This window comes from Pipra filicauda, unplaced genomic scaffold, assembly GCF_003945595.2.
Source record: "Pipra filicauda isolate LSUMZ 115617 unplaced genomic scaffold, ASM394559v2 scaffold139_size1960392_pilon, whole genome shotgun sequence".
Taxonomy (NCBI): Eukaryota; Metazoa; Chordata; class Aves; order Passeriformes; family Pipridae; genus Pipra; species Pipra filicauda.
The window spans coordinates 1,637,851-1,656,535 of record NW_024103873.1 but is presented as its reverse complement, the minus strand read 5'-3'; the positions used below and the strand labels follow the sequence as shown (position 1 = coordinate 1,656,535).

Genomic DNA, 18,685 nt, shown 5'->3' with positions numbered 1-18,685 from the left:
CCATCCACACTCCCAGCAGCAGGAACGCCCCGCGCGCGGCCCCGCTGAGCGCCGCCATGTTGGCGCCGGGATCACGTGCCGCCCGCCGTCACGTGACCGCCCGCGTCTTAAAGGGGCCGCGCCGCGCCCTGAGGGGGCGGGACTGGAGGGGGGCCCGGCATGGCCCCTCCTGTCCCCTCACTGCGGGACATGGAGCATCCCTGAGGAGGAGGGGCTGCTTCGGGCCTGTTTAGTCTAGAGAAAAGTGAAAGGGGATTTCACCCATCCACAGAAACATCTCAAATATCCACACAAGTATCTAATCTCAGAGGGGATCTCACCGATCCATACAGAGATCTCGAATATCGATACAAATATCTCATCTGAGGGGGGAGCTCATCAATCCATACAAATGTCTCATCAACCCACGTAAGTATCTCAAATATCCACACAAATACCTCACCTGAAAGGGGATCTCACCAATCCATAGAAATATCTCAAATATCCACACAAATACCTCACCTGAAGGGGGATCTCACTGATCCATAGAAATATCTCCGAAGGATGCCAAGAGGATGGCTCCAGACTCTTTTCAGTGGTGCCCAGTGACAGGGTGAGGACAATGGCCATGAACTAAAGCACAACAAGTTCCACCTCAACACGAGGAGGAACTTCTCTCCATGGAAGTGGCAAAGCCCTGGAACAGCTGCCCGGGGGGGTGGTGGAGTCTCCTGCTCTGGAGACATTCCAAACCCAACTGGAGACATCCCTGTGTCACCTGCTCCAGCTTGGAGTGATGATGTTATTCAGGAGTATTTAAAATAAGGGCAAGTTTAAACCACGTAGATATGTTTAAGGAGAAGAGAGGAAGTGTCCAAGGGCAGGTTGGATGGAGCTTGGAACAACCCGGGATAGTGGAAGGTGTCCCTGCTCATGGCAGGGGGTGGAATGAGTTGAGCTTTGAGGTCCCTTCTAACCCAAACCACTCTGGATTTCAATTTTTCACGCCTAAAAACATGTTTTACCAAGGATGACGCAGCCACTTTCGTGGCAAAAACATCACCATTGAGGGGAGAAATAGCACTGGAGGGGGAACAAGAGAAACCTGCTTTTCTTTCCAAGTGAAATCAAATGCTGTTAATGCAGATTTGGGTTGGTTTTTTAGTTGTTTTTTTTTTTTTTACAGGAGTTTTCAGTGCAGGTCACCAAGAAGCAGTTTGTACCCAGGTGAGCCCACTGTGTGAGCCAACAGGTCAGGGATGGAAATGCCTCTACCCAGAGCTGTCAATATCTGCTACCTCAGGGACCTGGTAATTCCCTTGTTTTCCTACATTTTTCCCCGTGTAGTTGTTGAAGATTTTGCTGCTCTGTCATGTAAATATTTACTTTCTGTGGGAGCTTCAGGACTCAACACAATGGATCCTCTGGATCCTCCTTCACTATGCTGAGAGAAATCTTGACTCATCCTGTGGGATATTAATTTGAAATATTCAATATATTTTTTGCATATACAGGCAGCAAAAAGAAGCACGACCAGAGTGAAGGAGGGGTTTTATTGCTTGCTTTGTGTTAGTACTCAAAGGAACTCCACTCAGCTGTGTTTGCTCTATGAAATTTTACTGTGTGTAAAATGGCAGTGCTGGGAGGCCTCACAGGGATGGATTCCAATTATCCATCATTAGTCCCTTTTGCCCCGTGACGTGCTTTAGAAAAGCATCAGAGTGCAGGAAAACAAGTGGATGTAAACTCAATTATAAACCCAGCCCTCGCTGCTTCGGGGGCAGAAAATATAAATATTCCTTTTATGCTGACAGGGGGATCTTTGCCCCACGTGTTAATGAAAGAATCTCTCCGAAAATGAAAATTAAATCCAACTTATTTTCTCCTTCCAAATTTCCAACACGATTTACTGAAATGGCAGCAAAAATGTAGGAATCTCAGTACTACAGACTTCCAGAACTGGAAGCAGTCTGCCAGGATCACTTCTCCTTAATAAAGCCATGGGATTCTGGCTGTGTAATGATGGAATTCTGGAAAATCAGCTGATTCCCAGTGAGCTGGGACAGCTCTGCTGTTCTCATGGCTCGTTTTCCCAGAATTCTTTTGTGCACCATTTGTGTGCTCCCATCAGGAGGGTTTATATTCCTTATTCTCTCTGGAGATGAGATGAAATAATTACAGTTTGCTTCTGAACAACATCCAACTTCCAGTTTGTGATCCTGAGGACTTTGGAGAACTTTTGCTGATCATTTATTGATCATGTCTGTGCTCAGGCAGCTCATCTCTTCCACACAGGCTTTAATTATTCTCTTTCCTCACACCGAGTGCACCACGCTTCTGATTTCACTGCTATTAAAATATGATGGAAATGAGAGAATTTCCAGCCCTTCTCTGCGAGCTGAGGTGTTGCCCAGCATTTGTCAGGGGTGCTTTTCATCTCCCAGGGCTGGCATGGATCTCACTAAAGACAGGAAGCTTTTGTGATCCTCTCCCTCATCGTGAAGACCAACCACGAGCAGGATGAGACAGTTTGATCCTCACAGTCTTGGAATATCTTCTCTCATTTTCTTCCAGGGCTGTTCATTGTGCAGCTGAACCAAGAGCAGAGACAAAACCTGTGCAAACCCACCCTGCAGGCTGGAGTCCTTTCCATCCAAAACAGTCCAAAAAAGTCAATGGTTAGTTGAAAATTTGGCAGAATCAAGCAAGATAATATAAATAAAAAGCAAGTAAAAGATTTCAAATCTCATCTTAATGTCTTTCATCAACACTGAATTGCCATAATTGCTAAAAATGAGGTAGAGATGGAGCAGAATAAGGTTTGAAAAGGAGAAAGAGAGCGAAGTTCGTCAATAGCAAAAAATAAAAATCTCTTGCAAGGTGTTTTCCTGTGGCTGAAATCACATTTGGTTTTGGGTCAAACACACATTACAGCTCTACTACATCTCTAGGCTGAAGTGATACCTACCAAGTAGCAAGAGCATGTAGTGACAGGACAAGTCATGGATTCAAACTGACAGAGGAGGTTTGGATTGGATTTATGGAAGGAATTCTTACCTGTGAGGGAGGTGAGGCCCTGGCACAGGTTGCCCAGAGAAGCTGTGGCTGCCCCATCCCTGGGAGTGTCCAAGGCCAGGCTGGACGGGGCTTGGAGCAACCTGGGCTGGTGGAAGGTGTCCCTGCCCATGGCAGGGGGTGGCACTGGAGGGGCTTTAACGTCCCTTCCAGCCCAAACCATTCCAGGATTCTGTGATTCTATGAACTCCTCGGCCTTTGAAGAACTCAGGCCCAGAAGCAAACGTGGTCCGTGAGAGAAAATGTGGCCTTTGGTGTTTGGAGGAGGAATGTCTCCGGAGAGGGAGGCTCCACGCCCTCCCTGGGCAGGCTGTTCCAGCTCTCCCACGCTGCTGCCGCTCGGATTTCTCCCTCAGCTCTGGAGCTGTTTCCAGGCACGCTGCCTGCAGAGCTGCTCAAGGTGTGCAGCAGGCACAGCTTTGCCCTGGCTCTGGTGACAGTCCTTATGTCACCGCCTGCCCTGGCTGCAGCCACTCACAGCCTCCACCCGCTGAACCATCCAGAGATTAGATTTGCTTACACAAGAATTCATTAGGATTATCTAATGATATTAGGCACCTCTACTCTGCCAAATTCCTGATGAGTAATGGCTTGTAGTATTGCAGCCATGGAGGAGAACCATAAAACCGTGCACTGACCTTCGCTTCAGCTCCTGAGTCACGGCCTTCTGCTCCTGCACGTCCTTGCTCCCGAGCCACAATTCCAGCTCCTCTGGAGCTGTTTTTAATGGACAACCAGTGCCGTAGGAGGGTGTGTTGAGTTGAGCCACTGGCTGATCCAGGCTTGTTCCCATTCTCCAGCGTCATCCCACTGCTGTGGAGAGCAACAAGCAAGGAGCCTGGCAGGAGTTCCACACCATTCCCTGTTATCCACACAGTACGTGGGTGTGGGTGGAAATGAGCACAGGGAAGTGTTTCCTTCACCTGCTGCCAGTAAAGGTGATACAGTCGTTTCACAGGCAAACGTTGCACCCATCTCTAGATGGCTCTTGGTGCTGCCAGCCAGCCACGTGTACCCCACAGAGGGCATGGAAAACAGGGTGTGATTGTGGAAAATAGCTTTGGTTAACGTTTAAGGACAAAGTATTGCTTAATGCAATTAATGAATGGAATAGTACTATAATCTTAATCACTGCTGTTCATCCTGGCTGAAGCTGTGATATCACACGCAGACAGGCTGTCACGTTAGGGACAAACCTGTGACACCGTTCTAGTGCAGAGGAAACCCGGTGAAACTCTCTCCGAGCTCTGAGCTGTTTCTCTCAGGACAGCCGTGTTTCCCCACTCCCGCCCTGCTCACCGAGGGCTCCCACCTGAGCACCCGCAGAAGTGACACCACGTGTGCCAGCAGCTGCAGCCTCAGACCTCACGTTTAGGGTTTAGGCGTCACCTCCCCGCTATCCCGCGCTGCCGACACCAGATTTACTCAGCGTTTACTCAGTGTTTACTCTTCCCGGCCGGTTTTCCCGCAGCCCCTGTGCCCGGTACCCCCGCACCGCCGCACCCCGGGACTCCCGGGCGCAGGCAGCGCCTCGCGCCGCCCGCTCTGGGCTCTGTGCGCAGCCTCCCGACCCCAACGGGGGGGGTCCATCCCATCCCATCCCATCCCATCCCATCCCATCCCATCCCATCCCATCCCATCCCATCCATCCATCCATCCATCCATCCATCCATCCCTCCATCCCCATCCCCGAGCACACGGACCGGCAGCTCCGCTCCCCCCGCCCGGGGTGCGGCGCGGGGCACGCTGGGAGTTGTCGTCCTGGGGGGCGCCGCCGTAGTTGGCGCTGCGGTGGCGGGACTCGTTTTCCCGGCGTGCCCCGCGCGGTACTTAAGGCGCGGCGCGGGGCGCAGGGTGCAGTGACCATGTGGACGCGCGGCTGAGGCGGTGCGGGCGCAGCCTCGGGAGCGGGACCGGGATGGGGTTGTCCAGCCGCACATAGCCCGCCCCGCCGCCTCCGCAGCCAGGTACGGCCGGGGAAGAAGGGAAGGGGGCGGCGAGCGACCGCCGGGAGAGCTTCGAGCCGCAGCCTGGGGGATGCAGCCGGTGCTGGGCGGGGATGCCCGCGGGATGCAGCCGGTGCTCGGCGGGGATGCCCGGCCGCCGGAGCCCTGGCAGGACGCGGCAGGGACCCTCTGCCCTCCCGGCGGGTCCCGGGAGGTGGCGGGCCGGGGTTCCCTCCCCAGGACCACCGGGGGCTCGGCGGTGCAGTCCCGTGTCCGCTCCAACTTTCCCCGTGTTTTTCCCCCCGTACCCGGGGCTCAGCCGCGAGGGATGTTCTGCGTTATGTAAACACCGGCGAGCGCCGATGGGGACTTGGCTACGGGCGATCTTCCTCTTAAATGGTCAAAAGCCGGGCGGCGGTGGGTGGATGTTTCGGAGGGTCCCGGGGACTGGCCCGACAGCCCAAATATTTGGCTGTTTCCTGGACTACACTAACTGGACTGGAGCGGGGGAAGGGGTGGGGGCACATGTGCATTCCCCATCCAGGGATGTGGGATGTGCCATAATCCCGAGCGGCTTTACGCCCTGGTGCTGGCAGCTCCGCCTGGTCGGTGCTGCGGGTTGTGCCGGGGCCGGAGCTGCCCCGGGGCCGTGCGGGGTCCGGGGGCTCTGCCCGCCCGCAGCGGGCACAGCTCGGCTCGCTCAGCCTCTCCATCCCTGCCCCGCGTGGGGCCAGGCTGGCTCGGAGTTTGTAGGAAAACAGTCCAACAGGTGAAAGGTTTGACTCAGATTTGTGCCGTGCAGCAGTTCTGTGCCCGCTCAGCACAGATGGATCGGGCTGCGATCCTGCTGCTCGCAAATCAGGAAGGGAAAACGTGGCTAATACAATCCAGATCTTTGCCTGATGAAGATTTAGTGGCTGCAGTCGTGTATGGAGTAGCGTGTGAGGGAGCCCTTCATGTTATGTATTGACGAGGGTCGGTACCTGTGCGTGTGCTTTGTGTTGTCAATGTGCGTTTTGTTTGCCTTGGAGCTTCTTTTCCTGCGCTCGGAAGTTTGCCTGCTATCCCAGGACTTCCAGACTTGTTGAGCCAAGGCCTGGCTGACTCTGAGCCCAGACCAGAGGCCCTCAGTGGAGCTGCTCTCCTTGCAGGGCTCAGCTCTGTGATGGGATGTGATATAAACCCACTGGCTCTTCCTTTCTTTCTGTGGTTTCTCTGTGGCCAAGTTAATGGGCTACCAGGCACTGGGTTTTCTGTTTGTTGATTTTCTGGACCTTAATTGAAGCCAATTTCCTCGCACAGCAAATATTCCAGTTCTAAGTGCCCGGTGGTTTTGCCAGTGTAAGGTCTGTGCCTGGAACAATAATGGGGTTCACGGTGTCATGGCTGGAGCAGAGCTTTGGTTGCTCAGCACTGGTGGTTCAGTGAATGGAGAAAGGTGGTGGCATCAGTCAGGCCATAAATTCTGGTGTAAGAACTTGATGACACAAATGTGAAAGTTGACCACATTGGAAACCAAGTGTCTTGAACTGGTGCAAAGGTGTAGAGCTCAGTGTGTTTAAACCAGAAAAGGAGTCACTGTGGAAGTAAAACCATAGTTACAGTGTGTTTCAGAACTAGCTGTCAAGTAAGCTGATCCTGAGCTGATTATTTGTAATGTTTTCTTTAATCTCTTGTTTGTCAATAACAGGGTTTTTTCTCTTAACATGCCTTATTTCCCTCTGAGATTAAAGTGTTTGCTTGGATGAGATTTTTTTTACCCCATCTGTTTTGCAGCATTAAGTCTTGAAAATAGAGTTTCCTCTTACTTAGGGGTTCATAAATTAGGAAGTAAACAAGCAGCAAGAGTAACTTTGGTTTGCCTTTGCAATCGTGGGTGGAGCTTTACTGGGGGAAATGGTATATCTTTATAAGATTTGCTAATCCTGAACCCCATCAGTGGAGGGTGGAAGAGGCTCTGGTGAAGAGCACGGAAGGGGTGAGCAGTTGGTGTGCCTCTTTGGTGATGGTTGTTGGAGCTGCAGCTGTGGGTAAGAAGAGGTGGGTGGAGGAGGTGTCCTGGGCCTGATGAACAGGGTGTAAAGGGCAGCTGTGGTCTCTGCTTATAAATGGGAAGTGATTTCAGGAGGAATTCTTCATGGAAAGGGTGGTCAGGCATGGGAAGGAGCTTCCCAGGGAGGTGGTGGACTCCCCAGCCCTGGAGGTGTCCAAGGAAGGCCTGGACGTGGCACTCAGTGCTCTGGGCTGGGGGACAACGTGGGGATTGGGCACAGGTTGATGGTCTGAGAGGGCTTTTCCAACCTAAATGACTGTGTGATGTCATCTTATTCATGGCACCATCAGTCCTCTCATGTCACCTCAGCAAACCTGTGTTGGTGTGGGGCAGTGTAGGAAGTGGAAAAATCCAGTTCAAGTGAAGAACTAATCTGGGGTGCTGGCAGCTCACAGGTGTCACTGTATGTTGGAGCGGGACTCAAAACCATGAGGTCCTGCTGTTGTGGTGGCAGGTCTTGGTGTGATTTTACAGTGACTGCTGTGGTAAGGGCAGTGCTGAATGACCATGACACAGTGATAGCATGAGAAGAGGGCTGGTCACCTGCAAGGGTGGCAGTTTGGAGTGCAATGTGTGAGCAGGGTTCCAGCTCCTCCCCTGCTCTGTGTGTGTGTGTGTGCGTGCAAGGGAACAGTCCCAGTGGCTGGTCAAGTGGGTGAGGTCCAGAAATCCCTTCTGGAAGCAGAAGCTCCTTCTGGCTGCTTTATGTAAGGTGAGCTGAAGTGGAGAGTATTGAGGTGGAACTTCTGTTTCAGTACTTTGAAGCTGGATTAAAACAGGTTGGGAATATCTTGAGCCCTGCTCAGGTGCCTGCCCCCGGGTGGGGCCGTCAGGGGAGCAGGTGTATCTCGTCCTGACAACCCTTCCAGCAGGTGTAGCTGCTCTTGGGCTCATTTGTGCCCGGATGGGCAACGAGGCCAATGGCACCTGGGCTGTACCAGCACTGGTGTGGCCACAGGACCACAGTGACAGTCCCCTGTGCTGGGCAGTGGTGAGACACCTGACTGCTGTGTCCAGGTCTGGGCCCTCATGGCATGGGAGACACTGAGGGGCTGGAGCGTGTGCAGGGAAGGGAATGGAGCTGGGGAAGGGGCTGGAGCAGCAGGAGCAGCTGAGGGAGCTGGGGGGGCTCAGCCTGGAGCAAAGGAGGCTCAGGGGGGACCTTCTGGCTCTGCAACCCCCTGACAGGAGGGGGGAGCCGGGGGGGGTCAGGCTCTGCTCCCAGGGAACAAGGGACAGGAGGAGAGGGAACAGCCTCCAGCTGTGCCAGGGGAGGGTCAGGTTGGACATCAGGAGGAATTTCTCCCTGGAAAGGGTGGTCAGGCATGGGAAGGGGCTGCCCAGGGAGATGGTGGAGTCCCCGTGCCTGGAGATGTTCAGAAATTGAGTAAACTGGTGGTATTGGCCAAAGGCTGGACTTGGTATCTTGGAGGTCTTCTCCAGCCTTCATGGTCCTGTGATCCTGGTTGTGTTGTTGGCTGTTCCCCCGTGGTGCTGTGTGTGGTGGTTCCTCAGTGCAGAGCAAACTCCTCTGGAGTATCGGGTGTGTCAGGTTGCAGAGTGTGCTGGGAGTCTTTGAGACATTATTACCCCATGAATACAAGACAGTTGTAGTTGTAGGATTGTGTCTTGGAGCCGGGAGGATGCTCAGATGCCGTGGGAGGTGGGATGAGGGTAGTGGCTCTGTAGTAGCTGGTAGACGAGCTGCTGGCTCGCCCGTGGGTGTGTGTGAGGGAAGGCAGCTCCACCACAGCCTCCTGGAGACCAGGGGGGTTTGGAGGGAGAGAATCCTGTGCTGCTGCCGAGTTATGTAAATGTAACGTCTCTGTCACGATGAGACTGTGGTATAAATCCTGAGCCCTAAAAATCTGTGTTACTGTATGTTCCAAAGTGGTTTCCTCTGCTGAGATAGCAAAGGAATCTGGAGGTGCTTTGGTACCTGGAGCCTGTTTTGTGCCTCTTGTGTGTGACAGTGCACAAGGGGAGGCAAAAGCCACTGAGCTTCATCCAGAGGGCTGTGCTGGGACTGCACAGGGGCTGCTCCATGGGGTACTGTGAGGACCAGACTGGAAGAGCCAGCAGAAAGTGTCCCTGGGCTGGGAGCCGGATTCTGTCCGTGTCCACAGCTATTCCAAACGATTCCTGTGCTCATCCGCCGGGCATCTCCCAGGGGCTGCTGAGGGAGGCAGGATGCCAGAACAGCACGAGCTTTGATCTGGCTCAGTATCCCTCTCTGATTTCTGTTCCCCACGGACACTCCAAAAGCACTCCAGCAGTTATTGCCTGGTTCTCTGTCTTGGCTCTGTGCATTGCCTGGGGCTGGAGGCACATCCCTCTTTCCAGGGTGCTGCAGCTGTGCTTGGATTGGCAGAGGCAACCACGGGCAGTGTGTGTCACTCTTGCTTGGGCTGTACCTGTAGAGAATGTACATTTCCAGGTCTTCAGAGCAGTTGTGGTTTATGGGATCAAATTCCTTTGGGGAAAAATTCGCCCAGAGAAGCTGTGGCTGTCCCATCCCTGGAAGTGTCCGAGGCCAGGTTGGATGGGTCTTGGAGCAACCAAGTGGAAGGTGTCCCTGCCCATGGTAGGGGGTGGGACTGGATGAGCTTTAAGGTCCCTTCCAACCCAGACCACTCCATGATTCTGTTCTATGAAAAAAATGAAGATGAAATGGAAACTCCAGGAGTTGTAACTCAGGCGAGGAAAGCTGTGACGTTCAGCTGTGGATTCGGAACTCAGAGGAGTTTCGTTTTCATAGCTGTGGTTTTGGTTGAGGCTGTCAAAACTTGGATCAGAGCTTCCTAAGTGTTATATGGGGAATAAAATGTCACTTCATATCTGAGCAAGTTAACCCTCTAGAGGGAAAAATAGGTTGGAAATGTGCCTGGAAGCCTGTGTTGTTTGGTGGTTTATGGCTTGTGGCAATGCAGTGCACCCTCACGTGCCAGATGCCAGTGTGAGGAGTGCTGTGGGAAGATGAGTGTTCACAGCTCAGTGATTATCTTCTCTGGAAGTGTCCAGGGCCAGGCTGGACAGGGCTTGGAACAACCTGGTCTAGTGGAAGGTGTCCCTGCCCATGGCAGGGGGTGGGATGAGATGAGCTTTTTAAGGCCCCTTCCAACCTAGTCCAGTCTGGAATTCTGTGCGTGTTTGTCTAATAGGTGATCAAAGGATGGGGAAGAGCTCTGAGAAATTGGAATGTCAGATGAAGCAAATTTCTGGGTTAGGATGTTGGGTAGTGCCTCTGCTTTTGGAGCAAGGTGGTGCTAAGCTCTAAACTGTCAGCTTGGGGGATGGATCCAGTGTCAGGATGCACACAAACAGTTCCTTCTTTCCTTGTCTTGTCCTGTGCACAGTGTCTGTGGTCAGAAGATCATAGTCTCTGTGCAGGTACATGGAAGAAATGTCTGATCACAGTAGGCCAAAAAATGGCTGCTGCCCAAAGGCTGGAGCTTGCTTTTTGTTGGTAATTTGTGGGAATTGTTTAGTAGCAGTTTCACATGAAACTTTGACAAACATTTCTTTCGTGCCTTGGCTTATCCTTTCCCCTTCTTCAGAAATTCAGAAACCTGCCACAAAGTTCTGAGGGGAAAAAAGCTTTTGTTGCAGTCCAGGTACGTCCTGTGTCATCCCACTCTGAGGCAATGGACGTGGAGGCAGACACATACCTGAGCTGGCTGATGATGCTTGATCTGAAGGGTTAATTAAAATAATCCTGCAGTACTTGGCTGCTCCTCTGTAAGGGTTTAGCAGATTCAACTGCTAATGCTCTTTGAGATAAGATGGTTCAGTATTTTGAACCTTTGCCTCAGAAGAGTGACTTGTGCTCGAGTTCTAGAAAATTACTGTTGGGGGGCCAACAGGACCAAGTCCTCCTGGGACCCGGAGCCTTCATCTGTGAAGGAGCCTGGCCCATCGGGGTTTTTAGCTCAGCAGGGCTCAAAGTAGGTCCCCAGGCCACCAGTGGTTCTCCACACGTGCCCATCATGTGCTGGCAGAGGCTCCTCCTCTTGGGCTGGTTGTCCCAGGCACTGAGGTTTTAGCCCAGACCCGGGAGCCTGCGGAGGTGTCCGGGAGGGGAGAGCCGGGAGCCTGAGGGTCCTGCCTCTGGAGCCGGGGACACTCCTGAGCCTGTGGGAGAGACTTGCCAGCGGGAGGGAAGCGCTGACTTCGCTGCCAGCGTGGACCCAAGTGTGCCAGGGGACATCCTACAGAGCCCAGCCCTGGATTCCGACAGCGGAGCCGCGATGGAGGAGAGGGAGCCCCCGCCGAGGTGCAGTGCTGGAGGAGGGGGAGTGGGACTGGGGGACAGGGGAAGTGTTGGGCAGCAGGGACGGAGGGAGATACAGGTGGATGAAGGCTACCGAGGCGGAGAGACAAGGGAACTGCTTGGCAAAATTTAGGGAGTGTTTCCTTTGCTGAAGAGTCTGAGGAAGGAAGGGCAGAGGGTTGACATGGGGAGACTGTTCCTGGTGAGGAGGGAAGTGTGGAGGGGTGGTGTGAGGAGCAGGGCTGCAGGAGCCACCCCTGCCATGGTGAACCCTCAGTAGATACATGACCACAACAAATGAACTTGAGACTGTTCTGTACCCTCTTCTCCCCTGGCCATCTTTCTTCCTTGGCCAAACCCCAGCTGGTGTTACAGACCAAGCTTGCTCTCTTTCCCCATGACATTGCTTGTCCTGGTCCTTTTGGTGTGTTCCAACTCTCTCCTTCTGATAGGAAAGTGGTGGAAAACCTTGTGGCCTCCTCGTGAGGGCCTTGTCCAGAGGCTGATGTCTGGGCTGCCTCCTCCCAGCACAGTTGGAGCAGTAAGGACAGCCCTCAGTCCACATCAGCTCCAGGAAGTGCTCCTTACTTCTAATGGCAATAAAAAGATGCTGTCAGCTCATACTTGGTTTGGAACAAAAACTGATTTTTTCCCCCTGACAGTGCCTCTCTAATGGATTTTCCCTTTCCAGCTCCCTGCAGGTGCCTGTCACTAGGACCTGTCAGTTGTATTTGTTACCTCAGTCTTGGGCTGCTGTGTAAGATAGCACTGTCAGTGTAACTTCTGTGCTTCTGACCTGAATTTTCTGGTTGCACTGGGCAAATAAAAAGATGCAGGTGCTCTTTCTGAGGAGAAAAGGACATTGTGCATGTTTGCTTTCCTGTGTTGAGGATTTATTGAGGTTAAAGTTAACAAAATGAATTACTTTATCTGTTTCTCCCTTTTTCTTAAACTGCTGTTGGACCTATGAAATAGTAACTTCTGAAATAACTTTATCACTGATGTGATAAAAAAATCTATTTATCTGTGAAGTGGCAAATAGTATGAATAGAAGATAATTAACTTGGCCCTCATCCTGCTGTGTGGATTTCCACGCCTCTTCCAGCTTATTTCTGGAGGAAGGGGAAGCGTGTGCTTGATTAGCTGTGCAGGGAGACTGAGCTCCCTCCTGGGAGAACCAGGGCTGCTGGCTGGGGATTCAGGAGACCTGGATTCAGATCTGGGCTCTGAGTCTGACCTGCTGCATGTCCTTGAGAAAGTCACGGTGCTGTGCTGCTCCTCCTTCCCCTCTGCCACAGCTCCATCTTGCTCAGCCTGGAGAGGGGAGGGAAATCTGCTTCTCAGGAGGAGAATGCTTGGTTTGAGAAGGTGCATTTGTGCCCTTTAATCTAACGGTTCATCAGGTGCCATGTGTTGGCAGAGAGCAGCTCCTGGGCATGAAAGGTTGCAGTTAAATGGAAAACAAGATCCCGTGGTAGATAAACGTCCTGTGCTGATAGGTTTGGTTTTTTTTTAATGTTTAATCTCTGAAATGTAACTGCATGTGAATAAAACACGTGCTGAGCCCTCTCGGCATCCAACACCCTTCCTGAGCAGCCTCCTGCTGCAGGTGAGCCAGGACGAGAATCCCAACCTTCAGCTCCATATCCCAGTACCCAAAATCCCTTGGATTTGCCTTTCCTGGCGTGTGCAAAGAGCTCCTTTTAGATTTGCTAAGTCAGAAGCTTTGCGGATGACGGAGGAGCTTCGTCCCTCAGCCCCAGCACGGTGACTGTTCACTGGATGAGCTTTTAAATAAAGCACTTCCTCCCTGCTTTGGCAGTTTTAATGGGATTCTTAGGAATCTTTCTCACAGCCCTCGGGGACGAAACCTTCCTTTTTATACTGAAATAAGAACTGGAAATATCAAGTCCGGGCTCAGATTTTCAAGTTAGCTGCACCTGTGAAAATAGATACAGAATGTTGGGTGGGTGTTATCCAAAAAACCATGGAATGTTAGTTGGAAACGTTGGATCGAGTCTGTAGGGCCAAAATTTCAGCCAAGTAATGCTGTAAAGTGGGTTTACCAAGTTGTATAAGCGTTGGACTTCCAGGTCAGTACAGGGAGTCAGGGTTTGGTTGCAGTTAAAAAATGTTATTTTGCTTGGCCTAATTTACAAATATTAAGGACCCAATTCCATTTAATTCAAACACAGACTTCCCTGGTCTTGGGGGTTCTCAGATCTGTTAGTTTTTGGATGATTCTTCACATGCTTATGCCATTAAGCAGTTCTCTGTGTTTGCTTCTTTGTCGTCTCTCTACCCGTAAACTCTGCTCTTGTTTCTGTCAAAAACTGAGGCAAAATTAAACTTTCACTATGGAGTTTCCTGTCTGCAGTCATGAAGCTGAAGCACTTCAGTACAGTTAGAGATTTTATTGGTAACTAAACCACCAAGATAGTGAAAAAGACTTTGATGAAGTGTAGCTTCGGTCCCTGTACATATAAAATTGCCAATCTCTATTTAATTGAGCACTAAAGCACAGTGAAAATATGCCAGCAGAGAACCGAGTGCATCATGGGACTGCAAGGCACAGCAAGGAGCTTTTTCTGCTCCAAACAAACATCATTAGAACCATCTTAAAAAGATTAAGTAATTTGTATCCCGGTTGCTGGAAATCAAACCATCGGCACCGAGACAAATTCGCTCTCGTTTATTTTACAAATAGGATTTGCAGTCATAAGGTAAAGAATTAAAATCCCACACAAAAGCAGGCGTGTGAGACGTGAAATGGGGAAAATAGCTTTGGGTGCTTTGAAAAGCCTTTCAGCAAACAATTGAGATGAGGAATAACTGCAGTGCAGCAGTGTTGTCACAAACAGTCCCCGTGAGGAGGGACTTCAAACGGGGCCTTGACTCTGCTCTTCAAGGAAAGCAAACTTCCAGTGTCACTCTGGAGCCTGTTTTTTCTCATTTAGCGTCAGGATCGAGATGAGTGATGGGGCAAATTAGTGTGAAATGTTTACAAAGCAGTTGCATTTCCCATTCTGAGGTTTTCAGAAAGCAGCTGTCTCATTAAGGTATTTGATAGTTAACAGTCAGTTTGATTTTTCCCGTGTTTTCACTGGTAATTCTGCTGTAACTGCCACTGTGAAATGTGTTTGCATGAGAGAAAGGACTGAATTTCAGTGACTACACCAAACTGATACTGGCTTGTTCAAGGCCATCAGGCTGAGCCTGTGCTCTGCTTGTGCCCCAAAATAGTCCTGAGAGCCAGAGGGAGGGTCTTTGGGTTGGGAAGGTGCTGGTGGTCAAGGGCTTGTTCAAATCCCCAGTTTGCATTTCAGAACTGGGTCTTTTCAGCCCCTTTTGCCTTAGGGAAACCAGCTTGCTTTGAGGACACACACAGGATAATCTATGGTGAGAAATAATCAGAACTGACCCCCAGAATTGTGGCACTTCGTGTTCAGTCAGAAGATCGAACTCGTGGGGTTGTGATGTAGGTTTGTGTTCACCAGAGCAGGAGGGGAAAGGCAAGTCCTGAGGCTCCTGAGGTGAACAGCAGGTTTTCCTGGGTTTAATTCACTGCCTGGATTTCACTAATGCATTTTCAGATCCAGTCCCATAGAGCCAAATGACTCGGAAATCAGTGTCTGCAATTCCCAGGAAATTCAACAGATTGCTGTATTTATTTATTGATTTTGGTAGCTTCCTAAACAGAAACTTCATTTTGTTTTCCTGTGCAGATAAACTGGATATAAACATATCTAAAGACACACTAACCTTTTTATATACATGAGGCAATCATCACCAGCATAATTATAAAAATTTAGGCTTTCAAGGCATAAAAAAGTATTATAGAATATGTTTATCTCTCAGGTAGTTTTTGATGTCTATGGGTAGTTATAGTTTACTTCTCAGTGTACAGTCCACTTTTAGTTTAGGTTTCTTTTGAAAAATTCAGTCAGTCTTTCTATCTGTCAAAATTAGACCCTCCAGCTCAGTGGGAGAAGAACATTATTTTGAAAACTAGTGTAGCTGCTGTTGATATTGCTGCCACCTGAGTTCAGCTGCTTGGAAAAACCTAATTTATACTAGATATTGCCATGCTTATCAGTGCTTCATCTTGGATTTGTTTTAAGTGAGTTTACCTAGAAGGAATCTTGTTTTCCCTCAGTGTTAAGGAGAAAAGGAGGACAATGCTCCGTGGGCTGGAGCTGGAGGGGTTTCTCGCAGGACTCCCCTCTTGCAAGGGTGTGAGAATGCCATTAAAAATGGGACTGTGCAGGGAATAACTGCAACTGTTCCTTTAGGGCCGTCCCCTCCTCTGGTTTCAGTCAATTGCTCCTGGCACGGGCATATCTAAAATAAATAAACTGTGGGGTAATGGTTGTGTTTGTCTACGCAGCACAATTGCTTTATGAGCAGTGATTGTTCTGTACCCACGAGAGCCAGGGACGGGGAGGGTTGAGAATCCTCCTGCCCTGTGTACCCAGGGGCTGCTTGAGGTCATCTCCCATCTCTGGCTGGTGCAGTGAGGAGGGAAGTGTCTCTCTGTGGCCAGGGGACACACAGAGATGCTCTGGCTGATCTGTCCAGGAGGAAACTTGCTCTCCTCAGTCCCCGTGTTCTGAATTTGGGGTGAGCGTGCCAAGGCTGACAGGTTTTTGCTGCCTCAACCTCTGGCTTCTCCAGCTGAAGAGAATAATCAGAAATGAACCCCACAGAGGTCTGATCTGGGCAGGATTAGTGTGGTCTGCTGTTGTTGATACGCCTCTTCTTTTAAAAGGTTTTTAAACTGGATATTTGGAAATTGTGCTCTTGAAAACCTTTGCCTCACGTTTCCTGGTTATCCTTGTCAAAGGTGGAAAACACTCGGTTTGTGGTGGCTGATCATGTAGTGATTTAATGCAAATAACTGGCATGATTTTGTTAGGTGTCACAAGTCCCTTTTGAGGAGGCAAAAACCAGCTTTGAAGATAAATCAGTGTAGAAATTATTCTCTTTCCTTGCAGCTCTTGCATGTGGGGAGGCCCGTTGGGTCACTGAGTCCCTCGCTCCATCTGCCAGTGCAGCATGTTCCTGAGCACCAGCCAACCTCAGAAACAGCAGGTTTGGAGATAAATGTCGAGGGGACTGACTTTTGCCATTCAGTTATTAAAGAATAGATATAGACAGCGTTGGTTTTGACTGTAGGTAAGCCTTAGGATAAGTCAGTATTTTATAAAGAGCTCACCCCACTGGGAATTGGCTCGTGCTTCCCGAGGTGATGGAACTCCATCCGAGCAGCTCCTGGTGTGTTGGAGATGACATCACATTGATGGGTGTTAGAACAGGGTTCAAAAATACAAGAAAAGTGGGAGTGAGGACTTAATGTGGTAAATAATCCACGCTTAAGCCTCCAAAAATAAGATTACTGTTGCCAGCCCAACCCTTTGTAAGGCTTAACTCCAGCCAGGCTGCTGACCAGCAGGAAGCTGGTCCTGTTTGGGAGCAGGAGGGCCTGGGCTTCCAGTTTGCACCCTGAGGTGCTTGGAAGCACAATCCAACTCTGGAGGGGTGGCTTTGCAAGCTTGCCCAGAAAATTCTGAAAAGGATCTGGTGAAGAGCCCAGCGATGAAATTCAGTCATATCTGAACTCCTGCCAGGCTTAACACGACCTTTCTGTTCTCCAGAACTGTATGATGGTTAGAGGTGAAGCTGCTAAAGATTTTATTAGTGGAAATGTCAGTGAATTGCAAAAGAGCTTATTTTAGGGGTTTGCACTGTCGTGGTTTGTCAGGGTACAGCATCGTGGTGTGTTGGGATCTTCCTCACTGGAGAAAATAGAAGGAAATTGAGGCTGTATCCTGGAAAGTGATGCAGGAATTTGCTTGTCCATCCCTGGGCCTGAGTTTGGTCAATGGGCTGAGATTATTTATTTTTGCCAAGAAAAAAATCTCAGATGGAAGTCAATAATTTTGACCTCTACATTCCCTTGGGAACAGCTGGGGTGAACATCTGCCTCTTGCAAAGGGAAGGGTAATCCCCCTCACACCCTGAGCAGGAGACCTTAATGCCCTTGTAGGAAGGGGTCATTTGGAAGTATCTGCATTTCCTGTTGACTTTAACACCTTTTTGCTTCGGGCTGTATTAATTCAGGGCTTAATTTTGAGGGAAAATAAGTTTTTTTAGTCTGAAGTTGGTAGTTACCATCCAAGTCAGGAAATGCAGAGCTGTATTTCTGGTGCTGCTAATTCAGTCCCTCTGCATATTTGTGTATGTTTTGTGGCATACATCTTAAAATAGGTAGTGATGTTTTTCTGTCCACTTATCAAGATAGAATGGGAACAGGCTGTGTGACATGCAGAGGCTGAAGGACTTGGCATTAAACAGGCAACCTGGAGCCAAATGTTTGCTTGTGTGTGCAGATTCCAGAGGGGCTGAGACCCCTTTACCTGCATATCAGCTTGGCCTGTTATCTCCTGATTTTCCTCAATTTGTTTTTAATTGTACAAATGACACAGATTTACAGGCATGGGAATGTCTACAATGTGCTTTGACTTAATAATAATGGAAATGGTTGTTACTCCCACCAGCACCAACGCTCTAGGGGTGAGGAGGGAGAGCTGGTTGGAGCTTTTCAGAGAAAAATTGTTAACTTCAGGTTTTTGTTGCACTTTCCCAGCTGCATTATCAGCATCACCTTTTAGATCTCCCTGAATCTGTCCTTGCTGAGCTCCAGCCTTGCTTAGCAAACTGATCTTACACTTTGGGTAAGCAAGATAATGCTCAGTGAAAGGGAATATTTCTCCCGGTACAAAGTCAGGGCTGTGCTCTGTAATCAGCAGAACTTCCTGCTGCTCAGTTCTCCTGGTCACAGACCGTTTAAAGGTGTGATGTCTGAGAGGGTGGAAGTGCTTTCAGTTATTTTTCCCCTAAATCTGGCAGTGTTGGCCGTGGAACAGGTCACAGCCTGCGAGGAGGAGCAACTTGGAAGAGCCTCGTTGCTTCTGCTGTTCGAGGCCTCAAACACAGGATATTTCGGTGTTTTGAACTGGGTGATCAAAAAGCAGGGCTTTGGGAGCATCTCCTGGAAACCAGAAATATTGGGCTTGGAAGAGATGTCTTTGAAGGTTTCTTTAGTTGGGTTTTTTCTCCGGGCTCGTGTTGTTTGTCTCTCTCCTGCTGTGACAGAGCCACACTCGCTTTGCTATATTTATTGAAATGACAGGTGGGTTCTGTGTCATTCTGGCCAGGATTTGGGGTTTTAGAGAAAATAAACTTCTTAATACAGTGGGAGTTGACAACACTCAGTGTCTGTCTCCTCAGTGTTACATTTAGGCCAGCTATTTTAAACCCAGGATTGAAGTATTGCTGATTTCACGGGGATTTGTCTGCCTA

General features: G+C 50.0%; 1 protein-coding gene and 1 long non-coding RNA gene across 12 annotated transcripts in view; both read left to right on the top strand.

Moving 5' to 3' along the window:
* The first annotated feature begins 154 nt into the window (after positions 1-154).
* On the top strand, positions 155-2,718 carry LOC114001346. 2 transcript variants are annotated; one of them, XR_005562464.1, is made up of 3 exons: positions 155-408; positions 1,166-1,289; positions 2,554-2,718. It is a non-coding gene; the product is annotated as an uncharacterized LOC114001346 (long non-coding RNA). The 2 variants fall into 2 exon arrangements; XR_005562465.1 differs by having other exon boundaries at positions 2,424-2,718.
* A 2,223-nt stretch (positions 2,719-4,941) lies between these two features.
* ITPR1 (inositol 1,4,5-trisphosphate receptor type 1) overlaps positions 4,942-18,685 on the top strand; it is a 163,756-nt gene continuing 150,012 nt past the window's right edge. For all 10 annotated transcript variants that reach the window (XM_039378492.1, XM_039378491.1, XM_039378488.1 and 7 more), the window contains exon 1: positions 4,942-5,021. The gene's annotated coding sequence lies outside the window, so the exon portion shown is untranslated. The remainder of the gene's footprint in view (positions 5,022-18,685) is intronic.